This window comes from Malus sylvestris, chromosome 14 (assembly GCF_916048215.2).
Source record: "Malus sylvestris chromosome 14, drMalSylv7.2, whole genome shotgun sequence".
NCBI classification, from domain to species: Eukaryota; Viridiplantae; Streptophyta; class Magnoliopsida; order Rosales; family Rosaceae; genus Malus; species Malus sylvestris.
The window spans coordinates 12189605-12202368 of NC_062273.1; the positions used below are offsets into that span (position 1 = coordinate 12189605).

Genomic DNA, 12764 nt, shown 5'->3' on the forward strand with positions numbered 1-12764 from the left:
CATGGCTCCTACTAAGGATATAGAAACTCAACCATTCCTTCTAGATGGTTGATATAATTCTTTATCAAAACTACATAGAGCGTTATAGTTACAAAAGATGTTGAATTTGGATTGTCTTGTTGTTAAACTATATGTTGTGACTCATTTTGAAACTATTCCCTTTTGTTTCATCAACTTGTCCAAATGCTTTGTTATTAGCTTGTTCTCATAAAAGAGAATGATGGACAACTCCCAACATATAACCATTTTATGCTAGGTTGACGAAACCAACATTCATAGACTATTCTATAGAATGTTACACAACATAGAATTTTAACGTTTTGAAGAGCTTGTGTCTTTTAACAATTAAAATTACAAACTCTTAATAATAGTGAAATACTATTATTCTTTAGACAACTATAAACCAATCATATTCAAGTTTATATCCATTTTCATACCTCCCACTATTTCTCATGACTTTAATGAGAAATCACTTCATACATTCAAAATGTATAAACGTGGAGTATACGGGTAGAGGACATTGTGTAGTAGCTTTAAAACCTTTCAAGCTCGTTTGTTTCAATCTTCACTAAGTTAATGTCTCGTTATTAAGTGACTAAAGTCTTTAAACATTTTATAGATTTAGACATTTCTTTCTTGGTTTAATCACTAACACAAATGACATTTTAAAACAATTTAAAGAATGCCCAATTAGTTGTTCAAAACTACTAATTGAATCAAGAGTGATCTTGATTATTGTGGTTTAAGTGATAACCATATAAGAAACGTTTTTCTTATTACTTATATCATTATAATGTGATCTTCCTTTTCTTTAAGAAAGGAATCTCTAGACCTTTGTCAATTCATATAGAACTCATAGGTAGACAATTGGAACCAAATCTAAAGATTTATTGTATCCTTTTATGTCCTACATGTGAGATCTATCCATAATTGATAAGTCTAAAGTTTGGTTATCACATTACAATAAGTGATATAAATCTTGTATCTCAACTAGGATACAACAAGACAATATTCAATTCATAACACTACTTTAAGGAAATAATATATTAGAAGGCATTCATCACATTACATTGATATGATAATTCAAACATTCATAATGTTCAATACAAAAAGAATTAGCTCTATACATTTAGAGACTAATTATATACCTTCATCTAGGCACTAATAGTGGTCTTCCATCATATGAAGCCACATTATAAGTTCTTCACAAAATAAGAAAGTTTAAAGACTATCTTTAAATGCCTAACAAACTTCCTAAGTAGTAAGCAAAAAAAAAAAAACATAGTGGCCGAACCCTTCTCCACATTTTTCCTTGCTTGTTTCTCTTCTACTTGGCTCCTCCACCTATATACAATTATACAAGTGATTAGCCCTTTATATCAAATATAAATTTTAGAAGATCTAACAATTAGAATTGACAATAAGAACATAAACCATACCTTGTGGCTTGTCCTTAAGAGTTGCAAGGTATAACCTGCAATTCCTCTTCCAATGCTCCTCATTTCCACAGTGGTGGCAAGTCCCCATAGGCTCCTTTGCCTTCCCTTTCCTCACTCCTCCTTGCGGCTTAGGAGTGGGAGACTTCTTCTCCTTCCCTTTGCCTTTGCCTTGCGGCTTGGCCTTGGAAGAGGATGGCTTGTTGTAGGCTACTGCAGCAGTCCCTACAACGTTCTCTTTCTTCATAGTCTTCTCGGCAGTTACTAACATGTTTAGTGACTCAGAGAAAGTACTATCCATCTTATTCATATTGTAGTTCATTACGAACTGCGAGAATGAATCAGAAAGAGAAGCCAATATGAAGTCCTGGGCCACTTCCCCGTCAAGTGGAGTACCTAGGTTCTCCAATTGTTCAATGAGTCCTATCATCTTCAGTACATGTTGATGCATTGGAGCCCCCTTGACCATCTTGGTCTTCACAAGTTCACTGACAGTGCTAAAGTGATGGTTGCGCGTCCCTTCACCATATAACTCCGTAAGATGGAGTATGATGGAAGATGCACTGTCCATGCCCTCGTGTTGTCTTTGTAGCTCCTCATTCATGGAAGCCAACAGATAGCACTTAGCTTGTGTATCATCCTCAACGTGCTTGTCATACTTAGCACGTTCATCCTCAGTGGCCTCGGGGCCGAGAGGTATGTGAGGTGGGGCCTTGTCTAGCACGTAAACAATCTTCTCCAATGTTAGGAGAATCTTCATATTACGATACCATGATGGGAAATTGTGCCCCTCTAGGCAATGTTTGTCGAGTATTTTCGTGAGTGTGCTTCCAACCATATCTAAATACATAAACAATAAAATAATTAGTTTGATTGTTGATTAAGTCAAACGATTCGAGTCTTTAAACCGAATGACACCACCCACCATTTTTGGCAAATTCCATATCCCTCAAGATGGAATCCGGGAGATTTCAAAGAAAGCTCTTATCGGGTTACGGGAGGCTCACTATTACCAAGCCCACCTCACGATGATACGATGTCGGCTAGCAAAAATAATAATGAGAGGGTACAAGTACCCATTCACAACAACCTCTTGTGATTACCCATCTTTTTGGCCTCTAGAGAAAAATGCCTCACGATGATACGATGTTGGCACCTTTTCTCTTAGTTAAGTTTTGACCCACCATGCCGGTTTAGATAGGGGTTCAAGTATGACCTCACGATGATACGATGTTGGCCACACTCGTTGCCTACCTTCACCTCATCAAATGTTTTAAATAAACTCCTCCTGAGTATAAGCATGCACTTTGCACTCCCCCATGATAGGGTGAAGGCGGTGTACAAGTCATAAACGATTGGAGCCTACCATGGTGGAAGGCCACGAAAAAGTGTTCAAAGCACTCTTACGCTTTCAACTTAATATTGTATGTTGGTTGAGGGATTTTAAGGTCTTATCAATTTTTATTTATTTAATCATATTCAAATAAATTGTCCTATTATAACTATTAGTCCAAAGTTAATGAAATTAGTAGCATATGATATCCCCACTATTTGTTTTCATAAAACAAATCAATATCAAAACATTTTTCAAAATATTGGAGATATATATAACTACTAATTGTATTCATTATAGTTTAGTAGCGTATGATACTCCCACTATTTGTTTTAAGAAAAACAAATCAATATCAAAAACTAATTTTTCAAATATTGGAAGTAACTACTACTACTACGGTTTTTGTATTCCTTTGAAATTGGACTTTATAGTTATCTTAGGCTCTTGGATGACCATGGACTTATTGGGTTATTGCAACAACGAGCCAACATTGTTGAATAAGAACTCGGGGAGGTTGTGTCAATTTAATTACCTGCTTTTCAATCCAATTAAAACATTTTCATTGAGCCATTAGAAATGAAAGACAATCATTCATTGCTAATTAGGGCGTTGGACCTATTTAATCTTTAATCTCATGTCAAAACCCTCTTTTAGTTATGTCTCCTTACCAATAGTTAAAGAAACTCTAGTCTAGCACTAGAGGGAATCAACTAACTAAAAGAGATTAAGAAGTAATAAGAATTACAAACCGATTTGCACAAATTCCTACAAATTACACATATTAAGAGGGAGAGATAGATTAATGTCCTAGGTGACAAGGTCCAATTGAAACAGTAATTAAAACACATTCCCAAGGTTCAAACAATTTGAGTTTAGCGCCTTATCTTATAGCTCAATTATCATTTAAGGCATAAGTCCATAGTCATTGATCGGATCATATTTATATATATTTTTACTTCGAATTCACTCGTCTTTTCTTAGTTAGTTCCTTATATTTTTGAGCTATTTACGTTATTTTTGTGTTTATAGGATTTGTTATGCAAAGAAAATAAAAATAGAACAAGTGAAATTTTATGTAATAAATTCGTCAAAAGCAAATTTAAATTACAATATTGCCAACCCATTGTGACGCTAAATGATAAACCAATATTTAAACTATATATTTCATCCTTTTATATTTCTTTTCTTGTCTTGTCTAATTTAGTTAAAGCTTTAAGTATTTATGATACTTTTAATTTATTGTGTTTGTAGGAGAAGAAAGTGGAGAGACAGCGTGAGCAATAGAGAAAAGCAGAAAACGTGAAAGGGATCCAAGAGAGAGAGCTGCTTTGCAGCTGGACGCGGAGAAGGAATCCAAGGAGTCAAAAGCAGAGAACAAGAGGAAAGAAAAAAATAAAAAACTAAAGCTTTGCAGCTGAAAAAAAAAAAGATGGAATAAAAAAATAAAGATAGAGGGCAGGTTAGGGAGAGTACACACGGGGACGGTGAAAGAATAAAAGGGAAAGAAAAGCTGCTTTGGCAGCTGGGGGGGTGGAAGGCAGAGGGCTGCCCTTTGGGCAGCGTGAAGCTACGGAGAGAAGGGAAGCGTGAAGCTCGCAGACGTGGAGAGGGAGAGAGGTCAGGAGGTCAGCTCGCAGAGGCAGGAGAGGAGATAGACACGGGGAGAAGGGAGACTGACGGGCACAGTGAGAAGAAAATTAGAGGCTTCACTCCATTTCTCTCGGTTAAATCTTTTCAAACTTCTATTTTATTTTTGTTTTAATAATGTGTAATTAAATTTATTTTGGCTAGAGGTTAATTCAAAGCCATGAATATATTTGTAATATGAATTGATTACCTTCGGTTGTGATTTCATAAGTTGTGATTTCAATTTACTTATCCGTTCGTATAAAAACTGATTTGTGTATGTTGGTTGAGAGTGCACGCTTAATTTACATGCATGAATTTGATGCTAGAATATAAGTGAATTTCACCTAATCGTTATGAACTTATTTTCACAAGTAGTAAAGGTTGCTAGTCACAATCACGTTAAGTAAATTCTTGGCAAGAGTATCATGCTTTTCATAGTTACGAATGCCTCGTCAATGCTTATAGTTTTCACAAAGTTTAATGATCTTTGATTGTATCTCTATTGTGCTTTTCACGTAGGGGACTTTTGAAGAATGTTTTGAATTGTTGTATGCGTTTTTCCGTCCAATTCAATAACTTAAGGAAAACTTGAAGATTAAAAAAGTGCTGTTCACGGTTAATCTGGAGTATTGAGATTCACAATTTATTGAAAGAACAACTGAAAATCAATTTAGGTTGCATATGTGTCATGTGTGGAGAAGAACCCTCTAGCTAGTCCGTCATTTATCATTTTACCTTAATTTTATGTTTTTGTCAATTCTGTAATTTAATTAAGTTTAATTTACTTTTCATCAAAACCAAACACCCATCCATTATTAAATTATATTATTTAGTTAGTTTTCTTTATTGTTAGTCTTTTAATTCAATTTCCGTCCATTTCAGTTCTTAGTGTTTAATCAGATCATTTTCATTATTTTGAGTCATCCTAAGTGTGTTTCGAGTTATTAGAGTTTTTAGCCTAGTTTTGTATCATTGAGTCTTGTTTAATATTTTAAAATTAATTTAGAATAGATTAGCAATCCCTCCTAATCCCCGGCCTAGAACGATACCCTACTTACATCTATACTACAATTGTCAAAAAGAGGGTTTAATTTGTGTGTCAAGTAATTTTCACATCAGTCATCCATTTTTCTAACTACTTAATCACATTAAATAATCATATGGAATGCAACATAAACAATTAGATTTAGTGCATATGGGCATAATAATATTATGAGTTTAAACAACCAATAAAATTAAAATCAAATATTTTAACTTTTTATATGGATGGGGCCTATTATGCAAATATGAAAAGTTAAGGGTCAAACCGTAAATACTTGAAAGTAAATATCAACTTTTCAAAGATTACAAAATAGCCCCACAAGTGGATAAATCCACTAGGGAGGCCGGCCACTTAATGGGGATGGGAGGTTTCTTACACAACATCCATTAATTCAACATTATGAAGAAAAAAATTAAATTTTGCTTGTCACTTGGTTTTGCTTTAAGGACTTTAAGAAAAGGGTGATGGAAATTCACCTAGTCAAGTCTAGGATTGAATTAAATTTTTGGGAAGGCTATGGATGGTATGTGCATCATCCAAAACCTCAAAACAATGTATGAACACAAAACAAAACCATGAACACAATTTCAAGATTTGTACATTCTTGATGATTTTTCAAACCCAAAAACAAAAGTGACAAGAACTCTTCTTTCTAGCTTTAAAAGGATGTGAGAGTGGTTTACAATAAAACACAAACACAACCCAAAACCACCCCCAAAACCGTGCCCTCCCATTTGGAATAAAAACCCCAAATTTTAGTTCTAAACTCAATCTTCATTCATGCATCCAAAACACTTTTGCATGCATATCTTTTCAACTATTGATTTACATTTTTCAACCATTGAAAAACAAAAGATAAACATACTTTGAATGAAGCAATAATATGTCATACATAAAATTAAAACCCATATGCATAAAATCCAAAAGGACATATCTTACATAAACCTTTGGCTCTGATACCACTTGAAGGGAAATTTATGAGATTTCATGTGGGATTTCTAGTGACTAGCATGCATATACAATTCAAGATTTATATACGAAAGCAACGGAATCATGTTATCAAATAATATCAAAGCTCTAGTCATGCAAATCCCCTTCAAGATGCATAGGTTTATGTAAGATGCATAAAAAACAAATTCATATAAAAGAACAAAGTTTAGGAGTAGTTTTATACCTCTTGATCTAGATCTTAGACCAAGGATGGACCACCTCCAAAACCTTTGCTCCTTGAAGTCCTTGAGCCTAGCCTCCTTCCTTGCCTCCTCCACTTTGTTTAGAATGAGTGCTCCTAGGTTCTCTTCAAGTTTCCAAAATTGAAAACCTCTAAAGATCCTCACCCACTAGTGTAGTGAGAAGGATGAAGGAATAACCAAAAGGGTGAGAAAATGATTAGCTAAATCACCCTTATGGTGGCCGGCCTTGTGTGAGTTTTGAGAGAGAGAGATGGTTTCTTCTTTTTGTGAAAAACAACACACAAAACCCTAATAAACTTTTTCACTATAAAGTTCCTTTTATAACACAAAGAAACCTAGCCAACAACTTGACTTCCTATCTCTCCTTTTCACTCTATATGGCCGGCCCCCTTAGTGTTGTTTAGACTTTTGGGCTTTTATTTATTTCAAGTCATCTAATGCTTGAATAAAAGCCCAATGGGCCCAATTAAACCCGAACGTTTCTTTAAGCCCAAAACGATCTTATATCGCTTTTATGATTTCTTTAGACTTTCTAATTAATCACAACACTTAATTAATCCAATTAATTATTTCCATCATCCATTAGTTACTCACTAAAAGAGTGTATTCGTGAACAATCGTTTTAGGTTCTAATTAGCAAGGCAGTGAGGTGATTGGCACCAATCCAATTGATTATATTTAATCCGATCACTTAGTGAATTAAAACTTACTTTTAATTCACCTTCTTCTTTGATGACTACATTTAATCATCTAGAAGAACTCACAAGCCATGAGTGACATCTAACCATATATCATGGCTACCCAAGCTAATGTAGAAGTTGTTCGGAGAACCTATTCAGTTGGAATTACAATGCAATTCGATCATTCTCTAAAACAATACTCTCAATCACATCACTAGGGTATGGATATAATATGTCAAACCCCTAATGTGATTATTCCATGTTATATGATTCAGTTGAGTCGTATAGGAACGCTTTCCTTTATTACGCTCGATACTTCGGCCGAAGATTCCCGAATCATATCTTAGAGTATTCATCCTCTCATAACGAGGATTAGAGATTCCTTGTTGAACATTCACTTGCCTTCATGACTAAGTGGCTTAGCCCCGACTATGCCGTGGACACCCGCGGATGGAGTGACTTTGACATAATCAAAGATCAAGTACTTAACCACAAGACAACGATGATGCCTCAGGTCAAATGACTACTTACACTATTCCAACCATTAGAGTTACTTGCTTGACATGTGAGTAGACCTCCATGCAAGTACTCTCGTTCGATTGTGTTCAGTGAACTCATTCCCTTAATGAGCACCTACATACTTGTCTTAGTGTCACTACACAAATGGGATGAGACTTTCCATCCTTCTAATTGAAGCGGACATAGTATGTACCAGTTTATGCATTGTCAGTATCCCTCCGACAATCTTATGACCAGGAACCTTTTTGGACATGATGGTTATGTGAAGAAGGTCTCTGTAGTCTAACATTATTAGATTACTTCTTCCATCAATCCATTGTCCATGGATTCACTATTTATGACATATATCGTTTATAGAGATAGTCCTAATTAGTATCTTTGCCATTTGATGTATAAGAATCATCCATACATCCATTCATTGTCCTGAAAGGTTTCTTCCAAAGATTGACTTTCAGGGCATATCTCCAACACTTAATGGGAGGGGGGTGTGTACGAATTTGGTTGAAAAACTTATATTTATAGGCTAGGGTTTCCACAAATCCTGATGGGAAAAGGCTAGGGTTTTGTAGAAAAAGGCTTGGCCCAATCCAAGGTGGAAAAGAACTAGGGTTTGTGCCAGATTTTTAGGCTTCTAGAAAAAGAATAGGCGCCACTTTTTTAGGCTTCTAGAAACAACATGTTTTGTGGCAGAAATTGGGACTTCTAGAAGGGTTTGGGGCGCCACCTTTCTAGGGCTTCTAGAAAGGTGGGTGCGGCATGTGTTTAAGGGAAGATATAAGCCTTCTAGAAGGGTTTTAGGTGCCTTTGCAGCTGATTATTCATCTTCCAAGTCTTGAATTGATTTCTCCATCTCTTTAGCACGTTCCTAGCTTCACTTGATCTTCAAAAACGTTCATTCCTTGTGCTCTACATGCATGCAATCCATTCCAGCCCATAATTGCTCTAAAATGCTTCAAAATGCACTTTCTTGCCAACTTTGCCAATTAGACCTACAAACACATGAAAATAGCTTAAATCACTATAATAAACACAAACTAACTATGAAGATGCAAGAAAACAAGCAAGTCGCATAAATATGCTCCTATCAAATTCCCCCACACTTAGCTTTTATAGTCCTCGAGCGAAACAAAGAAAACAAAACAAACAAAACAAAAACCTAAACTTTCCAACGTTCGTCTCAGAGATTTCCAATGACAAATGACATATTAAAAATCACTACTCACATGGATTTTAGTTATCCTTACCCTCGAGCGCATACTTAGTCACAATCACCACTCACTAGCTTGCATTTAATCAATTAAAACATGGTTTTGATGGTAGTAACATGCCTTAGAGAATTCCCTCAATTCCTCACCAGGTATATACTCTATTTTCACACAGAATTTCTGACTACACTCCCTATACTAGGTATATGTGAGAAGATTGATGTAAACATGTAGACTAACACTCACATATGTTATAAGCAAAGAAAACACTTTCTGGAATTATTAATGCATGTGTATAAATATGATCTCATGAACGGAATGCTACTACTTAGATACGAGAACCAGGGATACCATATGCTCATACCAATCCTAAACTCCACCGATTGAAACACATAACATCCAAGATAGAAGTCTAAGGGTTGTAACGGGGCTAAGGGTATTGGCTAATAAAGAAAGGTTGGGATAAGCAAAGGTTCTTAAAGCAATAGTAAGCAAAGCAATGAGATCAACTTAGAATTCACTCTTGAATGCAGCAAATAACTTGAAACACTAAGGGGATTTCATACATCTTAGGGTCATATTCAAACTTTTTGGACCCTTTCTTCAACAACCAATACTTGTGAGTTCATTCTCACTTATTTCACAACTTTTTTTTTCTTTTTCTTTTTCTTCTTCTTTCTGTTTTTTTTTTCATTTTTCTTTTTTTTTTCTACCCGTGCCCTATTTCTTTGGCACACTAACCATACATATTTCTCATCAAAAACCTTTCCCCCACACTTGTTTTCTGCAATAATGTTGATAATAAAGAATTCTCTCTAAGTCATGCTCCACTATACTTTAAGAAGAAAGGTATGGATATTCCTATTCTAGGCTAGGTCGGGATAATGTGGCTAACAAAGAAAATGGGCTAGTTAAGGCTTAAATGGGTTAAACCTACAAAACAAATGCATGTGATGAAGGCTTTTTGGCTCTGGTGGTAACTACTAAATACTAAATAACTTCATCTTGTTATATGTTATGCACTCAATTTGAAGTTTTGAATGAAACGGGCATGAGTTCTAGTATTTGGAACTAAAGTGATGAGACGCATTCTAAGTAGCAACCAAGCAAAGAATAATGAGATCATGTAACGGCTTTAGAAAACAAGAATGCACAGATTAATAACTCTCCAAATGCTCATCGAATTGCCCCTGATTTGGCTCTATGAATGGAAGAGGATAGTGATCCTTCCTAATTGTGGCATTTAGCTTTCTAAAGTCAATGTAAATGCTCCCATCATTGTGGATTCGATTGGGGACCTGCACCAAATAAGGTAACAACCTATTAGTTGAAATGGGAATTGGAATTGGACTAGATGACTCACCAATGTGTTGCAATGAAGTGGCAACACTGTCAACAGATTCTCCAATGGTGCTCTTGGCCAGATTGTGCATTTTTAGGTTAGTGGCGTGTTCTTTGTGCTCCACTCCAATTCCCTTTTCTTTGGTGGTTTGAATTTTTTCCTTCTCAATTAGTGCTGAATTTTCCTGCCCTACATCTTTAATTACATCAATGGGAAAACAAGAACGAACATTAGTAGGATTCTCAACAGATTCATGAATTTTAAAGTTAATCATATCGCCACCAAACGCCATCGTTAACGCTTAATCATATCGCCACCAAACGCCATCGTTAACGCTTCTTTAGCCACATCAATCTTGGTTTGAGCTGTTTTCATGAAAGGTCGTCCAGGTAAGATTGATGATGGTGGAGAGTGGGCTGAATCCTCAATGTCAAGTACATAGAAATCTACAGGAAAAATCAAGTGGTCTACCTGTTGGAAATGTGCCCTAAAACCAATCATGTGATGATACTTTACGGACATTTCACATGTTAAACTAATCTAGTTTAATATAAAGGGCAAAGATTATTGTTTGAGCCGTCTCATATAAATGTTATATGCTTAAACGATAAAGTCCAAGGAATATGTGATTGGGAGAATGCAATCTAATGAAGTTAGATTCATGAGACCATTCTTTCGTTGACACATCCTAAATGTTCCTGATCATAGGATTGCCAATTGGGCATTGACAGTCCGTCAAGATCGGTACGTGCTATGTCTTCTCTCAGGGAGAGTGACTAGTCTCGAGTCATTGGTGTGTGTGACATCAAGACAAGTACGTAGGTGCTCAGTAGAGAATGAGTTCACTGAACGCGATCAACGAAGAGTTCTCATACTCATGTCACATGAGAACTCATGGTTGGGATAATGCAAAGTAGTCCTTTGACCTGAGTCATCACAGTTGTCTTGTGGTTAAGTCCTTGATCTTTGATTATGTCAAACGTCATTCCATTGGAGTGTCCACGGCATCATTGGGGTTAAGCCACTTAGCCATGGAGGCAAGTGAATGCGCAACAAGGGATCTCTAACCTTCAAACTGTTTGAGGGAGAATACTCTATGATATGATTTAGAATCTCTGGCCAGAGTATGAATGAGATTTAGAAAAGTCGTTCTAAATCACATTCAAGGTAATCATATAAGCACACGAATCACATTGGATAGTAGACATGAATAAATAAGGTGGAGATTGAAGAAACAATGGAGATGAGTAAGAATGATTAAATAGTTTAATCATTTATTTATGGCAAGGATTAATTAATATGTTAATTAATCAAACGAATAAGTTCGTTAAAGACCTCGGGATAGTTTTGGACCTTAAGGCCCAATGGGCTTCGAACGTCAAGCCCATTAACTTAAGTTGTATGACAACTTAATGAATAATGATTCACAAAGGCCCAATTAGTCCAAAATATCCTAATGGCCGGCCATATTGTTTAGGGTAGTGAACTTGGACTTATTTACAAGTTTGCCACTCAAATGAATAAAGGTATAAATATGACTTTATAGCCAAAATTCATTTAGGGTTTGTTTTGGAGAAAATTGGAGAGAACATGTCTCTCCATTTCTCTCTAAAGAGGCCGGCCACCTTGGGAGTGCATCTTGCAATCCCACTACTCCAAGGTCACTCATTTCTTCTCCAATCTCTCCTTGGTGAAGAGACTTAGAGGTTCCCTATTTTGGGAACTTGGAGAAACCTATTCATCCATCCAAATCCATAGATTTATTATGCAAGGAATGAAGGCCCTCTCTTTGGGTGATTAGCCTTTGCTTATGCAAAGAGGAATCTACAAAGGTACAATTTCAACTCACTTTGTTTTGAGTTGAGTTTTGGTTCACCAATCTACTAGGCTTTGAATTTCTTGGTTAATGTTTTGTTTTTAAGTGCATGCTAGCATGATTCCGCCTTTAATTGTTAATTGCATGCTTATTGATGTTGCTTAAATGAACATGTTTTCCCCAAAATATTCCTTCAAGTGGTATCAGAGCCTAGGTCTAGTAGTTGGTGAATCCTTTTGGGTTTTGTAGTTCATAGTTTGTGATTTAAAAGTTGTAATATGTTACAAGCTTTATTCTTGTTTTTTGAATGTAAATTTTGCTAGAAATTTTGCCATCTCAAATGTTGTAGATGTAGTTCATATGAGCATGAATATTGGAGCTAAAATTTGGTGCCATGACTTTGGGAATTTTCGGCCAAATACAAAGGGTGGATTTTTGGGTTCTTGTTTGACTTGTTAAAAGTGTTTTCAAGTGACTTTTGGAACCCTTATGTACCCTAGTTTGGTTAGATGTTATTTCCCTAAAGTTTGAATGGTTTTGGAATGTTTTTGGGTGGAAAAAGTTCATGG

The 12764-nt window shown here is 35.8% G+C and overlaps 1 long non-coding RNA gene across 1 annotated transcript; it reads left to right on the forward strand.

Annotated features, from left to right (window-relative positions):
• Window positions 1-3701: 3701 nt before the first annotated feature.
• Window positions 3702-4675, forward strand: LOC126600180 (uncharacterized). The gene is made up of 2 exons (XR_007615375.1): window positions 3702-4370; window positions 4409-4675. It is a non-coding gene; the product is annotated as an uncharacterized LOC126600180 (long non-coding RNA).
• The last annotated feature ends 8089 nt before the right edge of the window (window positions 4676-12764 follow it).